Source organism: Pleurodeles waltl, chromosome 6, assembly GCF_031143425.1.
Source record: "Pleurodeles waltl isolate 20211129_DDA chromosome 6, aPleWal1.hap1.20221129, whole genome shotgun sequence".
Taxonomy (NCBI): domain Eukaryota; kingdom Metazoa; phylum Chordata; class Amphibia; order Caudata; family Salamandridae; genus Pleurodeles; species Pleurodeles waltl.
Genome location: NC_090445.1, coordinates 229346473 through 229368125, shown reverse-complemented (window position 1 = coordinate 229368125; position 21653 = coordinate 229346473).

The following is a 21653-nucleotide window of genomic DNA, read 5'->3' as shown; positions in this document are numbered from 1 at the left end:
CTGAAAATTGCACTGTCAACTTTTAAAACAGATATTTGCTATTTTCTTGAAAACCGTTAAACTTGCCAAATTGAAACAAAGTGGTGTTGATACATATGTGTGATACTTACTTGTAAATGTACTTACCTGCAAACTGAATCTTGTGGTTTTAGAAATAAAGTCACAAGGTATATTGTTGCTATATTAAAATCATTGGCCTGAAGTTAGTCATTGAGTGTGTGCTTCCTTTATTGCCTGTGTGTGTACAACAAATGCTTTGCACTACCCTCTGATAAGCCTAAATGCTCTACCACACTACCACAAAAGAGAGCATTAGTATTATCTACTTTAGCCTCTCTTAAGCTTCTGGGGAACCCCTGAACTCTGTGCACACTATACCTCATTTTGATATAGTATACACAGAACCAGCTTCCTACAATGTGGCATAGGTTCTGTACACCAGTATGTGCAGTTTGACGATTATAATACACTTTATCTGCGAACAGAACATCTACCACATTCTGACGGCGGATAAAGTGTTGAGTAGGCCATAAGGATGTCCATGATTTCCTGTAGTAGAGGAACATTGGGCCAGATGTACGAAGAAATCGGTTTGCGATTTCCTAATTGCAAATTCTTGCGATTTAGGAAATTGCAAGCACCCATGTGCCAATGTATGTTTGACACATTGTATAAATCGCATTGGGTCGCAAATGGACCTACCTCATTAATATTCATGAGGTAGGTATTGCTTTGCAACCCATTGTGAATCACAAAAATCACAGGAATGCTGGCCTGCTTTGGTCAGCAGACTAACATGTCTGTGATTGCCTTTTCAATAAAGCAATTAAAAAAAAGAAAATGTAGCCTTTTTTCCTTAAAGGAAAACGGGATGCATTCCAAAAAGAAATCTGAAAAGTTTTTTCATTTTTTAAGAGCAGGCAGTGGGCCACTGCCTGCTCTTACAAAATGTTTTTACTCACATTCATAAAGGTAAAGGGGTTCCTTGAGTACCCATTCCCATTTGCAAATAGTTTCAAGGAGTCGGTCAAATGTGCATGTTTTGCGACCGCATTTTAGTCGCAAAACATTCACACATACCTGTGCGATTCAGTATTAGGAAGGGAGACCCTGAATATGCCCCTTCCTAATAATGACTCGCAAACTCTATTTGCGATTCGGTTATAGGTTACTCAGACACAAATAGGACCTTGGTACTTACAAAAAATGCTTTTTAGTGGTTGCAAATGGCCTGATTGTGTGAATTGGACCATTTGCGACCGCTGAAAAGTTTTGTACATCTGGCTCTAAATTTCTGTGCCTGCTTGCCTAGCGAAGTAGTGGCCCATGGACGGTAGGTGTCCATGCACAGCCATTGAAAGGTTTACCTAGCGGCAGCTCCACCTCATTCAGTTTCCCAGTAGTTTGCTTTAGTAAGTTAGAAAACACAGGCCTGACTGAGATGAGCACTGGGGACAGTAAACACAACTCTTTCCCTGCTTTGAGCACACTTTACAATGATGACGTGGTCGATTCTTTTTGAGTGTTTTAGGAATACGATCAGCCAAGTGTTGCTCTGGTAGCCTTGCCACGTCTTCCAGAACATATAAAGTGGAGGCTTCTGCTTCTTCAGACTTTCAATCACAGACAACTGAAAGTGAAGGAAAGACATGAGGCTTCTGTGGTTGTCTGATGATAAACAACATACGCCTTGTATGATGTTGTTATGTTGCCATCTGGAATCTAACAAGTTCCCACAGGAATCCTTTGTGGCAACATAGAACTGTACCGCAGGCCACAGTGCCAGCTTTGTAGACCTCACTGAACAGCTCAACTCCTGTATAGAAATTTTCCACATAAAGGTTATAACCTTTGTGAAGGAGTGGCTGGACAAGCTCCCATACAGTCTTTCCCGTGACCCCTAGCATGGGAGGGCAACCAACAGGGTTTAAAGTGGAGTCATTCCCTGTATACACTCCCAAGCTGTACACATATCCAGTAGAGCTCTCTCACAGCTTGTACAGCTTAATGCCATGCTCTTTTGCTCACAATGTACTGCCTAAACAGCAGCCACCCTTTGTACAGGTCAAATACTCATCTAAGGCAATATTCTTTCCATGAGTATAAATATCTGGTAACCTGGGAGACAGATGTTCCAGGACAGGCCAAATTTTGAACAACCTGTCATGGTCTAGATGGTCCCGGGGCAATGCAGCATGATTGTCACTGAAATGCAGCATGCACTCCTATAGCAAAAAAAACAATCTCTGCTTTTGCGTGGCGCAAAGATGGGATTCACCCAAACCGTGCAAGTAGACCTGAAGGACTGCAGGGTTGGTTTCTGCACTAACCCCACTTTGAGAGTAAGACCCAAAAATATCTTCAACTCCTCCAGCGAAGTGGGAGTCCACTGGCCTGCCCCTGAACGGGCCCTAGAGTGCCTACATGCTTCCTTAGAAATTGTTTGCTGCACAATTTGCTCAAGGAAGTCAACATCCAAAAAAAGGTAGATGTAGTCAGTTGGAAAAGGTTGGCTGTATCGGTTCAATCCAGGATCGCCAGTGAAAGGTGGAATTTGGGGGTGCACTAAATTGTGGGCTGCCAAGAGAGCACTCCATCTCTGCTTGCCGTCATATGTGCCTGCTCTCTGGGTTGGTCCAACTTGCTACTGTTGTCCCGCTGCACAGACTGTGCTTGCAAAGGGACAGCATGTCTGTCATCCTTGTGTCCCTCAGAATCGCTGGAAGATGATTTGTTGGGGGGGGGGGGGTAGGTACTCTGCCAACAGAAATATCACTTCCATATTCTGCTGCATTTTCCTCTCCCTTAGATGCTGTCTCAGTATCTGCCGTCTCATTTTCTGATCGTGCCTTGGAGCTATCCTCCATAACCCGAGTTAGGGCTTGAACAGTGGTCATCCACCGAGATGCCATCTCTGCTACTAACTAAAACCGTCTTTCTAAAATGCTATCCTACGTATAAGGCAGATATGTTGTTCTGAAACGGTGTGCATGTGTGTGAGTGATGTGTATAACAGTAAGTAACGTGGACATCTTACCTTGTCTTCTTCCCTAAATCAGTAGGGTCTCCAAAGACACAAAAAAGACACAGTATTACTGCCACATACCCATCATCACAGATTGGAGCGCTAGTGGCCCTCAGTGCAACAAACATTTTTGATTCTCCTCCTCTCACAACCTACTCCTTGTATTCTCTCACTACCACCTGGCAAATGCACCCCTCATCTCTCCATATCCCCTCTCTTGCATAAATTTGTTTTAAAGTGCTGGTGACGGCTGACTTTACTAATCCACTCAGTTATCTACATAAAATACAGATATGTTCTTTGTAGAATATATATATGTTAGAAATGGGGTCTTTTGTTGGCAGTCAGGTTACCCCCTGTCCAAGCAAGGACACTCACTCTAGTCAGGGTAAAGGAGAATCACCAGTGCTTAATTTGTAAATAAAAATGTGCCGGTGCCCAAAGTCCTCCTCTTAAACACCGGCTGCAGCAATTAATTGCGGGAACACGGAATACTGAGGCGGCGTAATCCTGAAGCCATCTCAGGCCTCTTCAGTTCATATAAAGCCACTCCGTGCCCCTTCAGCTCACTCTGGCAGCTTTCTACTTTCTCCCTTTGAGACGCTTTTTCGTTTTTCCATTCCTCTGTCTTTCCCATATGTGTCTCTTGCTCGCAGCAATTGCTTGAGGCAAAAGAATAAGCCCCGGCCCTCAAAAATAGGTGCCGGTGCTCAGCACCGGAAACAACAAGCACAAATTAAGCACAGAATCACCCTCAGCTAACCCCCGCTCACCCCCTTGGAAGCTTGGCACAAGCAGGCAGGCTTAACTTCAGAGTCTAAGTGTAAAGTATTTGTACCAACACACACAGTAACTCAGTGGAAACACTACAAAATGACACAACACAGGTTTAGAAAAATATAAAATATTTTATCTAAACAACAAGACCAAATACGCTAAAAATCCACAATATACAGTTAAAAATATGAATTTAGCACTTAAAAGCAAGAAAACAGTGATCTGAGGTGAAATGACTGCAATTTGGTAAACCACGGCATCATAACAAAGTTGTTCACGGAGTCGGTCGACTCCACGTTCAGTACCTTTAGAACAAGTAGAAAACAAGCCAGAGTCAGGGAGAGGGGCTTCGCTGGATTTGATGCAGCTTCAGTTCCAGTGCCACAGAGTAGGAAGAGTGCAGCGTCGCGCAGCGGCTTCAGGTCCTTGCTACAGGGCGGTGGAGGTGAGCAGCGTCGGATGCAAAGTCGGTCCCTTGACTCCAGCAGATGTGAGTCCGGCAGAGTTAAGATGCTCCAGCGCGACCTTATGGGGTTGCGATGACACCACAGGGCTGCGGGCGCAGCAATGCGTCGGGACATCACCAACGTTGGACTTACGACACTCCGATGTCAGCAAAGTCGGGCAGGATCAGCAGTTGCAGTGACGCGAGGCCTACAGGGTCGTCGGGCTTCCACGAAGTCCACGGCCTCGGGGCAGGCAGCGTCACGGCTCCGGGATAGACAGCTCACAGGGTCGTCGGATTCGCACTTCAGCGAGGTCCATGGCCTTGGGGCAAGCGGCGTTGCGGTTCCGGCCAGTGGCGTTCTTTGCGAAGTCGCACGGCATTGTCTGGCGTCGGTAGACTGTTTTTTCACCAGGAATTCACTTTCAGGGGTCCAGGAACTGGAATGGTACCCTCTGACAAGCTAGAGTCCACAGCAAGTAGACTCAGGTCTGGTTGGTGAAGCCTTTCCTGTCCCAGAGGCTTCAAAACAGGAGGCAAGCTCTACTCCAAGCCCTTGGAGTCACTTCTCAAGCAGGAATGCAACAAAGTCCAGTCTCTGTCCCCTTGCACAGGTAGAAGCAGCAACTGCAGGATAGCTCCACAAAGCACAGTCACAGGCAGGGCAGCACTTCTCCTCAGCTCTTCTCCAGGCAGAGGTTCCTCTTGAGTACTTGAAGAAATCTAATTTTTCTGGGGTTTGGGTGCTCTTATACCTATTTTGGCCTTTGAAGTAGGCCTACTTCAAAGGAAAGTCTCTCTTGTTTGTGGGATCCTGCCTTGCCCAGGCCAGGCCCCAAACACACACCAGGGGGTTGGAGACTGCATTGTGTGAGGGCAGGCACAGCCCTTTCAGGTGTAAGTGACCACTCCTTCCCTCCCTCCTAGCACAGATGGTTCATCAGGATATGCAGGCTACTCCCCAGCTCCCTTTGTGTCACTGTCTAGAGAGAGGTGCAGACAGCCCAACTGTCAAACTGACCCAAACAGGAAATCCACAAACAGACAGTCACAGAATGGTTTAAGCAAGAAAATGCCTACTTTCTAAAAGTGGTATTTTCAAACACACAATCTCAGAACCAACTTTACTAAAAGATGTATTTTTAAATTGTGAGTTCAGAGACCTCAAACTACACGTCTTTCTGCTCCCAAAGGGAATCTAGGCTTTAATCATATTTAAAGGCAGCCCCTATGTTAACCTATGAGAGAGATAGGCCTTGCAACAGTAAAAAGAGAATTTGGCAGTATTTCACTGTCAGGACATATAAACACATGAGTATATGTCCTACCTTAAACATACACTGCACCCTGCCCATGGGGCTACCTAGGGCCTACATTAGGGGTGTCTTATATGTAAGAAAAGAGAAGGTTTAGGCCTGGCAAGTGTGTACACTTGCCAAGTTCCATTGGCAGTTTAAAACTGCATACACAGACACTGCAGTGGCAGGTCTGAGCCATGTTTACAGGGCTGCTAATGTGGGTGGCACAACCAGTGCTGCAGGCCCACTAGTAGCATTTGATTTACAGGCCCTGGGCACCTCTAGTGCACTGTACTAGGGACTTACCAGTAAATCAAATATGCCAATCATGGAAATCCAATTACACCTACATTTTACATAGGAGCACTATTTTTAAATGTACAAAACCATAGAAATTCACCTGTTATAGTTAGAATTATTTCAAGTAACTATAACTCGTGTTTGTACTATACTAGGTGTATTTCACAGGGAGAAATGGTGCACCAAGGAATTGATTCAAAAGTTTTTTATGCTAGCTATTCTACTAACAACGGTGCTCACCTATGGGGAATACACTCTGACCCCAAATACTGACTGTGTAAACAGTCAAACAAAATGTGTACATTTTGTGGCACCCGTTGTACTCAAGTACAAATCTAACCTATGGTGATTAAATATCAGAACAAATACAGCACTCTTAATTGTGCCAAAACTGCCCCACTGAGGAGATAATTAATACACGCATAAATAGAACACTCAACAAAATTATTTGTGTCTTAGAAACCTGGTTAAATACTTACTGCCCCATACTAATTAGTCTAACCATATTAATGTCATAAAAACACAAACCCAAAAGAGAATCAATCCATTTCTTTCCAGATAGACATATTTTATACGGAAATCATATCATCAAAATCCACATTCTGTCTCGTTTGAACAACAAAAGATTTTTTTCTAAAGTCCTGATCAGCTCCTTAAATTCAGGTACAGATCCAAAATGAAACAAAATTGTCCAAGTTCTTTATGACGACCAAACAGCCAACACGTGTTTTGTCACTTGACTTCTTCAGGGCTGAAAATACAGTTGCTCCGTTTAAGTGATAAATCTGGAACCCAAGAGTCATTATAAGCACATTGAAAACACTCAATATAATAGATAAATTCCTTGAGCAGAATTATAGAACCATAAAACATGCGTGTGAAACCATATACCAAGTTACGTGATTAGATTAGTATCACATGCCCCCATTCCATTACACAAATACTAGCTTTAATTCATAAATACTAAAAAATCGTAGCTGCCCTTTGCAGGCACTGGTGATCTCGCCATCATAAGATGAAGAAAGTGAATCCAGAAAGAGTTTTTGCATGCTTAATAAATCCCACAAATAGGGGAAACACCCATTTGTTGTCACAGCACAAATAGAAAAAGTCTAAATCTACCAAATACCAAAGTACCTCGTAAGAGAGATATAAACAACCAATACTGCATTACCTCAGTAAATCCAGAGAATAAAATATCTCTAGTGCCGTTCCAGTTCCCTACTATTTCCGCTGACACAATTGTAACATAGCCTCTCCTATCACCGGCTCCAAAAAGAATTCTTCCAACTTCGTCCTAAAGTATATAAAGTCAGGTAACAGCGTCTTACAATCCAAAGCCTGATAACACTCTTAGTAACATGTTAATGCACAATATCATATTGTTGTACAAATAGACACCCACAGAGCCGCTATCCGACCAAGCTTTATGTGAATGGGATAGCCGCGCTCCCAACGCGCCTCCTTCCAATATTAGCCCTGGGGTTCTGTTTCATCCTCGTTAAAGAGTACCTTCTAGTGACTCCTCCGGACGTCAAAAGCAGATTGTTTTTCTCCCACTAAGGAAGTCGTCTACGTGTTCCTTCGCTGCTAAATACTTTCTCCAAATACAGTCAAGCCGGTAGTAATCTATACGCGTTCCTCCTGAGTTAATGTAAACACGCTACGCTAACCGCCGTGTACGGCGTTCTCTCGCTACCCCAATTATGGGCTTACCCGACATTAAAACTGACAAAGGACTAGTCTCTTTGGTAATGCCCTAAATATAGAGAAGGGACTAGAGACGTAAACGATCTACCGATACATCCACCCATTTGTGGTGTGACAACAAACAGTAATGCAACCCCCATTAATGGAAATGAATAGTATATGGCTAAAACATAAATTGTAAGTAAAGTAGAGCTTGAAATGTCACTTTTAAAGGTAAATAGTGAAACAGTTGGGTATTCAAACCCAACCCAAAGTATTTACTTTCAAATCAATGCCATCCCCTAGGTAGCACTGCTAATTAAATTTCATAAGACAAATTGTAGTACAATTGTGGTAGGACTTTCATAAAACTATATCATTTTGCACAATGGCATTTATAAATCAAATTATTGTCTCAAGTAACTTGACATTAGTACTTCTAATGATTTACAGATTACAATTTGTAGTTCGATTTTGACAGAGCTTTCATCACACCTCCTCGTTTGACCCCATGGCATCCAATTCAATAATACTATTTACCATTTAACCCTTATTCATATGGATTAACCTTTTTATGTTCCCAGAAAGAATTCCAATTCCCTATTTGAGTTTAGACCGTCTTCCACTGCCCTTAGACGCATTATCCAAATAGCTTCTTTTCTTCGTAGCGTTGATTCCCTATTTCCTCCTCTTTGATCTTTCAATACTTGTTCACAACCAAAGAATGTAAATCCGACCCTAGTCTCCTGAGACATACAATTAATCATATGTGCTACCAAGTTCCATTGGCAGTTTAAAACTGCACACACAGACACTGCAGTGGTAGGTCTGAGCCATGTTTACAGGGCTGCTAATGTGGGTGGCACAACCAGTGCTGCAGGCCCACTAGTAGCATTTGATTTACAGGCCCTGGGCACCTCTAGTGCACTGTACTAGGGACTTACCAGTAAATCAATTACACATACATTTTACATAGGAGCACTATTTTTAAATGTGCAAAAACCATAGAAATTCACCTGTTATAGTTAGAATTATTTCAAGTAACTATAACTCGTGCCCTAAGGTAACTCCAACTTGCGCCCCAGCCATGCACAGTTTTCTCATGAGTAATTTTACAGCAAATGTTGCAGTGATATTATCCGTGATGTTATAAAAGATGTTATGAGTGCTGTAATCTCTGTGGTAATTAGCAGTGCTTTGTGAGGGCACGGGTTACAGTTATCTTAGGGCACAAGTTATAGTTACTTGAAATAATTCTAACTATAATGTGAATTTCTATGGTTTTGGAAGTTTCAAATGTGAGTCTAACTATAAAGTCCCTTTAACCTTTTGATTTTTTAAAGTGAATCTCTACGTTTTTTAAAATTCTGTTTCCTAACTATAACCTCCCTGTAACATTTGTTTTTTTCAGTTGATTTCTATCGTTTTTTTTATTTAAAGTAATTTTAATTACTATACGTTAATCCAACCACTGCTGCGCACAGCCTTAGCTGTGAGCGGCATGGGGACTAGGCCCTGCGACCAATCCGTTATAACAACCTAACTCCACATCAAGCACTGGCCTGCAGCCAGCTCCCTATAGCCACCCAATCCCGTGTCACGCACAGCCTTTGGCTATGCGCGGCAAGGTTTGACCGCAGGCCAGGCCCTGTGGCCTTCCCCATGGCACTCATGAAGTGCTTCCTTGTTTGGTGGAGTTGTGATCATGTTCATTTTCATCAAAAACGTGTCTCCAAAATTGGTGGAAAATACGTTTGGGAGGTCCTTGTAGTAAGCTGTCCATCTTCCTTGGAAAGGATCTGGTCTCAGCAGCAGATGACAAGAAAGAACCCACACATCACAGTCACTACATGAGATATTGCACTCAAAAAAGCAAGGATGTAAACATCTCCTTTAAAGTTTACTCATAATATTTCATGGTGGAAATGCAGAGAAAGCACACTTGCTTTGCCTTTGCAATGCATCTGAAGTTAGTATGATTAGTACTTTACAGAAGTGGAGCTTCAACTTGGGCACCTGCTTTGTTTATATCTGTAAATGCTTCCCGTTGAGGTTTATCTTCTGTGAAATGAGCATTGTGCCAAAATTAATCTTGCCGTGCATATTTATCTAAGAAAAGGCCAGCATTTAAGCAGAATGCCTACCCAACTGAAGTGCTTTCTACTGACTAGCTAGTAAGTGCGGTCTCGTTTGGTAAATGTATAGGGCATCTCCTACCCTACAGCTGCGTAATGGATGCTGAGCTAATGTCTCCAGTTTCTTCTTCAACAGATAACTCCTGAAGCTGAAACTGCTGGGAAAATACATTTGAATGATTTGTATTTTACAGAAGTCCTTCTTTCTTTTTTGGCCATGGAAGGGATGCAAGGGTAGCCTCATGGCCCCAGCAGTTCCAGCCAGCTCCCCCTCCTACTGAAAATGCAGCTCCCTGCGTGCTGGAGCAATAGTTTAATCTCTTTGCCTGACCACATGTTAGCGGGCAGGGAAAGAGATGAAAACTCTGCTTCCGGCATTTTCACAGTTTCCGCTTGATGGAAGTAGAGTGTTTGCTTTTGCTTGGTGAGAGCTGTCACGGCTCCTAGATGGGCACTTCAAGAGGTAGCAGAAGCCGATCCTGGTAGGTGGCGGTTCCCAGGGCCATATATGGCTCCAGGAGGGGGGTGGCTCCCAGCGTCCAGGGAGGGAGGGTGGGTCCGCGTGACCCACCCAACAGTTTTTTGATTTAGCCCTGTTGAGGTGGCGGTCCTTGGAATCTGGGGGGTGGTCCGTGTGCCCCCGCCTATATTTTTAAATTGAAGGCCTGGGGAGGTGGTGTTTCCCATGTACCGGGGGCCTTTGCGGCCACCTATACATATTATAAAAATAACCCTGAGGAGGTGGGGCTCTTTGAGGCCCAGGGAGTCCATGCGCCCCCCCCCATAAATATTTTAAAAATAGCCTCAGGGAGGTGGGGGTCCCCCGGCCCTGGTGGGTCTGCCCAGCCCCCCGCATAGTTTTAACATGTAGCCCCGGGGAGGTGGTGGTCCCTGAGGCTTTTACCAGTGCTAAGAGGGTCCCCGTGTGCCCCTCCTCCTTAATTATAAAATTACGTATACCCCTGGACTTGGCCCACCTGGGAGCAAAATGAAAAGCAATCGCGGGAGACCACGCTTGCTTTTTCTTTTTTAATTTACTTAAACATTTTTGAATTTTGCCCTGAATTTAAAAAATGTTTTTTTATGCTCTGCAGGGTTCAAGGGGAACCCCTGAACCAAGGGGGTTAGGGTATTGCTACCCTGCCCCCTTTACTTTTTTGTGTGCGCTTTTTAGTCTCAAAATGGCTTCCAGTTTGAAGTGTTGGCAGCCAATCATATCTCAGCACGAGATTGGGGCTATTCGTAAAGTATTCACACTTCCTAGATATACAAATTTGGATTTCCTTTAATATCTCAAACTTCTGAATGGATTTACACCAAATAACAAGAAGCGTGGTCTACGGACCAAAAACTAACAAATTTGGTGAAATTCCGTCTAGGTGTTGTATAGCCCTTTTAGCCATGTTTTTTAGACACATTATTTTAGCAACTAGGCCTGCCATTTGTCCACTTTAGCCAAGTTACATTCTATTCAGCTTCATTCTGTTATTTTAGCACAGGCCACATTTGCGGTGCCTTATCTAGTTGTTCTTTTGTCAAGGAAAACATTGCGTTTCTAGCAAGACATTCACTTTGTGCTTTCCTCAAGGCTGCAGCCAGATAAAGTTGCCGGTAAAGTGGTATGCTTTGTCTCCAACATTCACAGAAACATACACATCCTTACGTGGGGGCATTTTCTCAGAATATCAGCTGTTTTATTATAAAGACACTTCTCTGTCCCATACACGTTAGAGGGAGATTCCAGCCAGATGACCATGATCGCATGCTGATCGCTACAGCTGCTGGCTTAGACTACCAGATCCCTGGCAAACATGGGGATGGTGTCTTTCTAGACGACAGGCTTCCTTGCTCAGGTATGGGGGATAATGTCTTCCCAGGGGGAAACCTGAAGGGCAGATTAGGGCTTATCACGCTGTGCTCTACCATAGTTTAGGTAGGAACCACATATATTACTCTTAATAACAGTATGGTGGGACCTTTCTTGTGTTTCACTCTTCGTGTCACCATTTCACTTCTAGCGTGTTTTATCACCCTAGTTATTGCAATTCATGCCATTTTATGTAAGATGCAGCTAATTCAATAAACCTGACTGAACCATTCTCTGCCTCTGTTTGTCTGAATGTAAGACTAATGTAACTGAGAGAAAAGGATGAGATCTGATCGACCACGATTTCCCTAAGGAGTCAGTTCTGTCATGTGCCCAGTTGCCACAGTCACCCCGCTCTTGGGCAGAGGTGAGGCGCTGCTAGTTAGCCAGAAACCCAGATTAGGCCAACAGTTGGTCACATGGTGTGGGATCGGACTCAGTTCACCACAATTCAGGTAATTCTGCCACCCGAATCCAGCAGCCTCATTAGGATCGTGAGAGCCTATGTGACATGACGCTGCCATTGTTTGATCAGGCACTCATTTTCAGATCCTCCTGAGTATCTCTGTCTCACTATGTGCTAAGGGCATCTCAATACTATATACAGAGATGTCCATGGTATTGAGGATTTCCTCCTCAGCTAAGTAGGTAGTACCTATCCAACGCTGTAGGTTGTTCAAGCTTGAACCTTAAAAGGATCAATCCCCATTTGGTGTCCTTATCTCTGACCATGGCGAACCAACAACGGGTAGCAATTGCAGTAAACATGCAACAGCTCCTCACTGCTCATTTGCTAGCAAATGGCCTCACAGCCCAGAGGGGTCCAGTAACATTTGTAGTCGAGGTTCATCCAGCCTACAGAACAGAACTATTTTATTCTTTTCCAGCAGTTGATAGGAACACTAATACATTTAATCACTACACACCTGCTAACATACCTGCTCAATACAGAACGTATGCATACCTAGAGATACCTCTATCTTATCAAGACCATAATAACTGGCTTGATGGCACCCTACCACATACAATATTGCACATTAGGTTAGGTCCTCTGAGCAATGATGGCCCTACCTGACCTTTATTGGTCACATATACACCGGATCCTGGCACACCAACCTTGACAGTAGCCGAGGTTCGCCGCTTATATACTGAGCTTACAGCAATATACAGACTGTTAGTACAGTTTGTAATGCAGACATTGAATACTAACCCAGCACGTGCTGCCCAAGCGCAACCATATGCAGTCACGCCAGGCATTAATCCTGCGACTGTACATTTGATCATGAGTAAGGTACCCACCAAACAGTAGGAGATTCCGTTTGGTTAGCTCAAAAAATAAATGCGCTGGAAGCAGGATTTCCCCATACGGGTCCTCCGGATAAAGATAGAATTTTCACTATGTGCTTGCCATTTGGGATGGTTCCCACTGTAGGTAACTGCAATACTTGGGGCACAGTATTTGCCATGCTCTTTACTACTGCACATGGTACACCGACACTTGCCAATTTTCTGGAGGTGTTAAAACAAATTCAAGATGAATATAGGGCTGCCCTGGCCCTGGATTTGGGGATGCAATTAATGGGCAATTTTGCCACTGTGTATTAAGTAATCTTATAGGGGAAGCAATTGCACTAGCAGTGCAAATGTGGCTCCGGGACATTCCTGCACAGGATCAAGAACACGAGCTGCCAAAGTTTATCACTGAGACCTACTCCAGTATTGGTCGAGATAGTCTTGGGTTCAGACCTATTAAACCAAATTTACAGGGTAAATCTAACAAAGATTCTACCAAGCAAGCACCTGAGGCTTCTAAGAAACGTTGGGATAAACAAAAACAAACACCTAAAAAAGAAAGGGGAGAATCTCCGCATTCGGAGACCCCTCAAAATTGCTATAATCTTAGAAATAGAGATAATATGAAAATACCTGACAGATATAAATATACTGATACACACCAATCTCTTTACTTCCAGGACTCGCCGGATAAAAGCAGTGAGAGAGGTGGGCAGTCAGAGCAGAAAACGGAATATGTGAAACCTCTAAAGGACTCTCAACGCTCGTCTGAAGTTTTCTGTTAAGAAAAAAGAAACTTCCCCATCAAAAACCCTTATTCAAAAAGAAAAAAGTGGCAGTAATTACTATACGACATTCCACTCAGGATGAGAGCTTTACAGAGGAACAGGAAGTTGGCGTTGCACTGGCACTGCTAGACAGCGCAGCAGAGGTCACAATAGTTCTCCGGAATCTTCACGAACATCTGGAGGTGAAAGCAACATACGATGTCTTACAAGTTGAGACTGCGGAAATGTGTGTCTCCACACGCGACAGGGTGTATAAAGTAACATTTTAATTGGAAGGAGACATTGAGCACACAATAGACACGATCTTTTAGGATTGCGTCATCACCATTTATGATATTTTGCCAGCCGAAAAGGATTGGGCACCAGAATTTGTCTGTAATCTCCCATATGGGGAAGAGGTAATTGAACGCTCTTTCTCCCCCCTTGTTCCCAGAGAGCTCAGGGAAGCTTACGCCATTGACTGGCGCAGGCACCCGCATTATATCACAACCACGTAGGCTGGGATAAAGATTCCCCCTATCATATCATACCAATCAGATCCCAACCCCAACCTCAACCTCAATATCCAATAAAGCCCTGTGTCCCACCAATGAACAATCCATTGTTCCCCATAGCTAGAATGGACCATTCATATAGAATAGTTTTAGACTACAGACATTTTAACATAAATGCACATTTGCCATACAAAATGCACACAGTACAGCACGTATAAACAATATAGTGCGCAGAAAATACAAAACAGCCTTGGATATTTCCAACTGGATTTTCTGCCAAAATATAGCACCTGAAAGTAGGGACTTAACGAGTTTCAGCGCTTTATGCTCTGAGAAAAAAATTGCCGTCTCCCACAAGGGTACAAGAACAGTCCAGGACTGTTTTCAGCTCATATTACTTCTATTTTACATGGCATTGACCCAGAGGCGTTCTTCTATGTAGATGGCATCTACCTTACGGACGATGACCTCGTGCAACATGTAAGATGGGTAGCCCACATTGTTGTGGGATTTGCCGAATTAGGCTACAAATGTAATTTAAAAAAAATTGCCTTCCTTAGTGGCCAGTTTTTGGGATACAAATTATCAGATGAAGGCAAGAGCCTAGCTCCCCAATTTTTTGAAAAATACGCACAACTACAACCTCCAGATACTATGAAAAAGCTCCAGTCTTTGTTGGGCTTTTTAAACTTTGGCAGAACATACATTCCAGATTATGCACAACGCATTAAACCATTATATGACTAAATATGTCCTGACTTTTCAAGCAAATACTGGACAGTCGAACACACACGTATTCTCAGAGCATTGAAACAATACATGCTTGCAGCTAAACACTTACATACATGGGACAACAAAACACACTTGGTCATCTGAGTAATGGCTGGTGCCATTGGTTTCACCTATTCAGTGAGGGTGAGACTGTCCCGATTGCATACAAATGGCATTTATATTCTACAGCAGAACAACGCTTTACTCCCACAGAGAAAATTCGCACTGCTATTCAGATAGCTAACCTCTGGCCCAGGGGAAACACATTATTTTCGTATCTCTGATCCCAGGCCTTGAGGCTTTCACAAAAGCCAGTATTCCTAATGCTAAAGCACTACATCCATGCTGGATTCAATGGGCAATGTCTCTGATGGCCACTGATGTTGACTATATTTTTGACCCAAAATTACAAACTCAAGAATGTTTGCAATATAAACTTGAATACCCTGTTCTTTCAAACACGTTGCCCATATAACGATACCATACAATTATGTACACTGATGGTTCAGCTCAACTTGCAGTAGGAACAAAACATCAATACTCCGTTGCATATGCGGTCGTGAGTGGCTACATGAAAGGTAGTGAATTCTGTCCACAACACACTTACACGCAGACCTTAGGGGATTGCACTGCACAACTAGCAGAGCTCAAAGCTTTCGTGATGGCACTGGAACACACAGATCCAGAACAGTTAACATTAATTGTCTGTCATTTGTACTGTTGTGTCCAGTCCTTCAATGAATATCTGCGTATCTGGCGCCAGAATGGGTTCAGATATTCAAAAGGCAACACCATCGGACACAGACTTCTGTGGGGGAAAGTAGCGGATGTGAAGGAAACGCTATCCAAAGACCATGTTGTACATACACTGGGAGATCAGCCTGTTCGAATACACGTTACTGCTAATACCTTTCGCTGATGAAGCGGCCAAGTCATCAGTAGCTATGGCTTCTGTTGCTGCTTTTACTCATGCTAGGACAAAATTGGATAAAGAAACACTGGCTGCTGTGAAAGTGTAGGCTGATGACAAGCCCATGCCAAAGGCATATCCTACAAAATAGTCCTACCGCATATCAAGCCTCAATACAGCCCTAGTAACAATACCAGGGGTGGGTGATCGTGTGATCCCCAGCCAAGATCAAAGACCAAAATTGATTAAAGCAGTGTATGAGGGAGTTTCTTCTGCCCCTGCTGGCGTGGTGGTTACAATTTCACTGTTACAAGCACGTTACTCATGCCCAGATCTATACAAACAGACTAAGATGTTGTGACATCTGTCAGCAAATAAAAGGGTCCACCGTCAAACGCCCACCGCAGACACCCCTCTTAATTTCCAACAAACCTCTACAAAGTGTGCACTTGGACCACTGTGGTCCCCTGACACCTAGTAGTGCAAATAAATACATTTTAGTCGCTGTTGAATCATGCTTCAAATTACTATTGGTTTGGCCTCAATGCTCCTCTGACGTTTGAACTGTTATTAACCCCTACGGTGCTCTAGACAAGCTGGTTTCACCCTTGGGCCATGGTTGCTGTGTGCAGAGGATGAGAGCAACTCATCCTGCACCCAGCCCATGGGGGAGCGTAGTGCTCCCCCCATGGGTCGCCCTCCTACCCCCCAGGGCAGGGATGGAAGGGGAATCGCTTCCTCTTCCACCTGACCCCACCGAGAGACGTCTGATGACGTAAGCATGCGATCGCACACTGATCTCATTAGAGGCTGCCCCCTTCCAGCACGGTTGTAGGACAAATGCAAAGCATTTCACTTCCGATCGTGGGGGGGGGGTGGGCAGCGACATGAAAAGAAAGGAAAGGCCTTTCCTTTCTTGTCTCTTTGAGCATTTCTGCAGCCCAATCGTAATACGATTGGGCTGCAGAAATGCCCACTAGGCATCAGGGATCTTTGTTTTTGTTTATTTATGTATAAGGGGAGCAGCCCCTTTAGCAAGGGCTGCTCCCCCAGGGGTCCTTTTCTGCCTCCCATGGGGGATCATTTTTTACAGATGGGGAGCGGCCCTTGCCAAAGGGGCAAAGTCGCTCCCCTGGGGTCAAATTGTTTTATGGCATCGGCCTATTTTAATTAAGCCAATCTGCTTCCCCAAGGGAGGCAGAAACCACTAGGCACCACGGATATTTTTTATTTTTTTATTTTACAGATGGGGAGCGACTCATTAGGCAAGGGTCGCTCCCCTGGGGGGCAATTTTATTTTAGGCCTATGCTCCCCACCTTGGGGGCAGATCGGCCTGTTTTTCTTAGGTCAATCTGCCCCTCTGGGGGCAGAAACCATTAGACACCAGGGATTTTTTTGTGCCAATTTCACACAAGGGGAGCAACCCCTTAGTCAAGGGTCGCTCCCCTGGGGGTAAATTTATTTGAGGCCATTTCTGCCTCCCTTGGGGGCAGATCAGCCTATTTCTATTAGGCCAATCTGTCCCCGGGGGGCAGAAACCACTTAGGCACTAGGGATTGGTGAGTGCATGTGTGTTTTGCTTGGGGGGGCAGCTCCTTGGGCGAGGGTAGCTCCCCATGGGGGCACATTACTGTTGGCCATTTCTGCCCCCTGTGGGGGCAGATAGGCCTATTTTTGTAAGGCCCATCTGCCACCCTGGGGGGCAGAAAGCCCATGAGACATCAGGGAAGAGTTGTTTTGAAAAAAAGAGGGTGGTGGTATGGCCATACCCCCACCCCAAATACATGGGGACAAAGTTGTTCTGCCCACCGGTGGGCAGATTGAGCAACTACCCCCTATCCGCTCCCTGGGGGGGCAGAAGGCCTACTAGATGCCAGGGAATTAAAAACAAATAGTGGGGTGGTGGTTACCAACCAGTATGGGGATGGTTATGCCCCCCACCCCAACTGAAGGGGGTAACAGTCTTCAGCTATCCCCCGCATATTAAAAGATCTTATCCCAATGGCAAGCAAGAGGATATTTGATTATTTTGGGTTTTGGTTTTATGTTTGGGCCATGACAGCTTGTCTAACTCTCAAAATCGTCCCACTTGGAATGGTGAGGGCTGCACTTTTTGGACTTTGAGATGCTGCCATGTAGAAAAATCTACGAGACGTATACACATCTGAAAACAAAACATCTGGGTGAGTCCAGGGTGGTGTTCTTCACGTGCATCGCACACCATTTTCTTACCCACAATGCCCTGCAAACCTCCCAACTTTGCTTGCAATCACACATTTTTCCCACATTTTTGTGATGGAACCTTCTGGAATCTGCAGGAATCCACAAAATTTCTACCACCCAGCATTGTCGCATCTATATTGATAAAAATTCTGCCCCACTTGTCAGCTTAAAAACGTTTTCTTTCAAACTGCCCTTTTGGACCCGCTTTGGTTCCCCCTCAATTTCAACATGTTTTTGGCTCTTCCCTGTCACAGGCACTTGGCCCACCTACACAAGTGAGGTATCATTTTTATCGGGAGGCTGGGGGGAAGGTTGGGTGGTAGGAAATGTGTGCTGATGCGGTGAGCCCACACAGAAATGTGGGCGACATTTTATTTTTTAGCTAAATTTGAGGTATGCTGAGGATTCTGGGTAAGAAAACACTGGGGGATCCACGCAAATCACACCTCCCTGAACTCCCTTGGGTGTCTAGTTTTCAGAAATGTCTGGGTTTGGTAGGTTTCCCTAGATGGCTGCTTAGCCCAGGCAGGTCCAAAAACGCAGGTGCCCCCTCTCCCCCCACACACAAAAACAGGTAGTTTTGTATTTGATCATTTTGATGTATTGACGTAGTGTTTTGGGGCATTTCCTGTCGCGAGCACTAGGCCTACCCACACAAGTGAGGTACCATTTTTATCAGGATATGTGGGGGAATGCTGTGGGGAAGGAACTTTGTGGCTCCTCTCAGATTCCAGAACTTTCTATCACCAAAATGTGAGGAAAAAGGTTTTTTATCAAATTTTGAGGTTTGCTAAGGATTCTAGGTAACAAAATCTGGTGAGAGCGCCACAACTTACCCCTTCCTGGGTTCCCCTAGGTGTCTAGTTTTCAGAAATGTCCAGGTTTGCTAGGTTTTCCTAGGTGCCGGATGAGCTAGATACCAAAATCCACAGATCAGCACTTTGCAAAAAAACAGGTCAGTTTTCTTTGGGAAAATGTTATATGTCCATGTTGTGTTTTGGAGCATTTCCTCTATTGGGCACTAGGCCATCCTACACAAGTGAGGTACCATTTTTATCAGGAGACTTGGGGGAATGCAGGGGGGAAGGAAATGTGTGACTCCTCTCAGATTGCAAAACTTTCTGTCACCGAAATGTGAGGAAAAAGTGTTTTTTTTGCCAATGTTTGAGGTTTGCTAAGGATTCTGGGTAACAGAACCTGGTGAAAGCCCTACAGGTTACCCCATCCTGGATTCCCCTAAGTGTCTAGTTTCCAAAAATGCACAGGTTTGGTAGGTTTCCGTAGGTGCTAGCTGAGCTAGAGACCAAAATCCACAGCTTGGCACTTTCCAAAAAAACACGTCAGATTTCAATGTAAAAATGTGATGTGTCCATGTTGCATTTCCTGTTGCGGGCATTAGGCCTACCCACACAAGTGAGGTACCATTTCTATCGGGAGACTTGAGGGAACACAGAATAGAAGAAGTGTTATTGCCCCCGTCTTTCTCTACATTTTTCCCTTCCAAATGTAAGACAGTGTGTAAAAAAGAGGTCTATTTTAGAAATGCCCTATAATTCACATGCTAGTAAGGGGACTCCAGAATTCAGAGATGTGAAAATAACCACTGCTACTCAACATCTTATCTTGTGCCCATTTTGGAAATACAGAGGTTTCCTTGATACCTATTTTTCAGTATTTATATTTCACCAAATGAATTGCTGTATGCCCGGTATACAATGAAAACCCATTGCAAGGTGCAGGTCCATTATTTGCTCTGGGTACCTAGGGTTCTTCGTGAACCTACAAGCCCTATATATCCTCGCAACCAGAAGAGTCCGGCAGACGTAACGGCATATTGCTTTTAAAAATCTGCCATAGTTGGAAAAAGTTATAGAAGAAAACGTGGACAGAAATGGCTCTTTTTTATCTCTATTTCAATATATGTTTTTATTTTAGCTGTTTATGTTCTGTAGGGAAACCTTAAAGGATCTACACAAATGACCCTTTGCTGAATTCAGAATTTTGTCTACATTTCAGAAATGTTTAGCTGTCAGAGATCCAGCATTGGTTTCACACCTATTTCTGGCACTAAGTAGAAGGAGGCTGAAAGCACAAAAAATAGTAATAATGGGGTATTTCCCAGTAAAATGCCAAAACTGTGTTAAAATCTGTGTTAAAAAATGTGGTTTTCTGACTCAAGTCTGTCTGTTCCTGAAAGCTGGGAAGACTGTGATTTTAGCACCGCTAACCATTTGTTGATGCCATTTTCAGGGGAAAGAACGCAAGCTTTCTTCTGCAGGCCTTTTTCCAATTTAAAAATATATATATATGTATTTTGGCTCATTTCTTGGTCTCCTCCAGGGGAACCCACAAACTCTGGGTACCTATAGAATCCCTAAGATGTTGAAAAAAAGGACGCAAATTTGGCGTGGGTAGCTTATGTGGGCAAAAAGTTATGAGGGTCTAAGTGCGAACTGCCCCAAGGCTTTATTGTTTCAAAAACATGTGGCGCTTACATCTGGGCACGTGACCTATGTGCTTCAAGTTGTGAGGTCATCTGCAGAAATACAGACCCTTTTAAGTACAAACTTTCCGAGACACTTTGGTGAACTCGTGGGACGAATATTTAATGCACCCAATACTACTGGGCTTACGCATTTCTTTAAGGCTATTGGTTCTGGTTTGGTTCACACCTTTTCCTCTATATTTGGCTTAATACCTTCAGCCATACGCTAAATATTTTCGGGGGGGTTCTGATTACTTTGGCTATAATAGTTAGAATTCTGATGTTGCTATTTTTTATTCACAATGGCTGTACCTTCACAACAAGCTGGACTGAAAGTGCTTCCTCCAGCTCAACTGTGTTGTAAACGCATGATGCAGTATTTCGGAGCACCACTCATGGAGGAACTGTAGTGCGACTGGTCCCCGTCATTCAGACTGGTTTTAGATTGTGTGCAGCCCGTGCTTCGATACCTTTGGTGCTTTTTCGAATGTGCATTGAAAGTTTGTCCTTCTGTGCGGCGCTTACTTTCATTAAACGCTGATCTGTTGATGTTCTCGTTAAGGGCTCATTACCAGACATGCGTGTTGAGGGTGTGTTTGCTACTGGAAGCTGTTTATGAGCATTGGGCACATTGGGCACAACGTGGAAAACTGCTGCCTCAGCTAGAGCTCAGGCTTCAGAACATGAATGCTCCTTGGTTTTCCTTGACAACAATTTGGCTACCTTACCAGCTGCTGAAGTGGAATATTCCCTGGCTTCAATTCTCCCAGATGTAATTGGTGATTTTCAAGTGACACTGATTTTTTAAATTGTCGCCACTGCTGACATTTTAAATTGTCCATTTTTAATATTTCACATGCTCAAATGCCTTTTAACTTGTCATTATTGACATTCATGTATCTATGTCCTATGTCTGTGTTTTTAATGTTAGGCTTTTACCCCCTTTGAACCGGCAAGGGGAGGTAGTTGTATAGCTATTTTTGCCATGTTTTTTAGACACATTATTTTAGCAGATAGGCCTTTGTGCACTTTAGCCCAGTTACATTTTATTCAGCTCCAATTTATTATTTTAGCACAGGCCACATTTGCGGTGCTGTTTTCTTTTCTTTTTTTAGTTCTTTCGCCTAGGAAAGCATTGCATTTCTAGCAAGA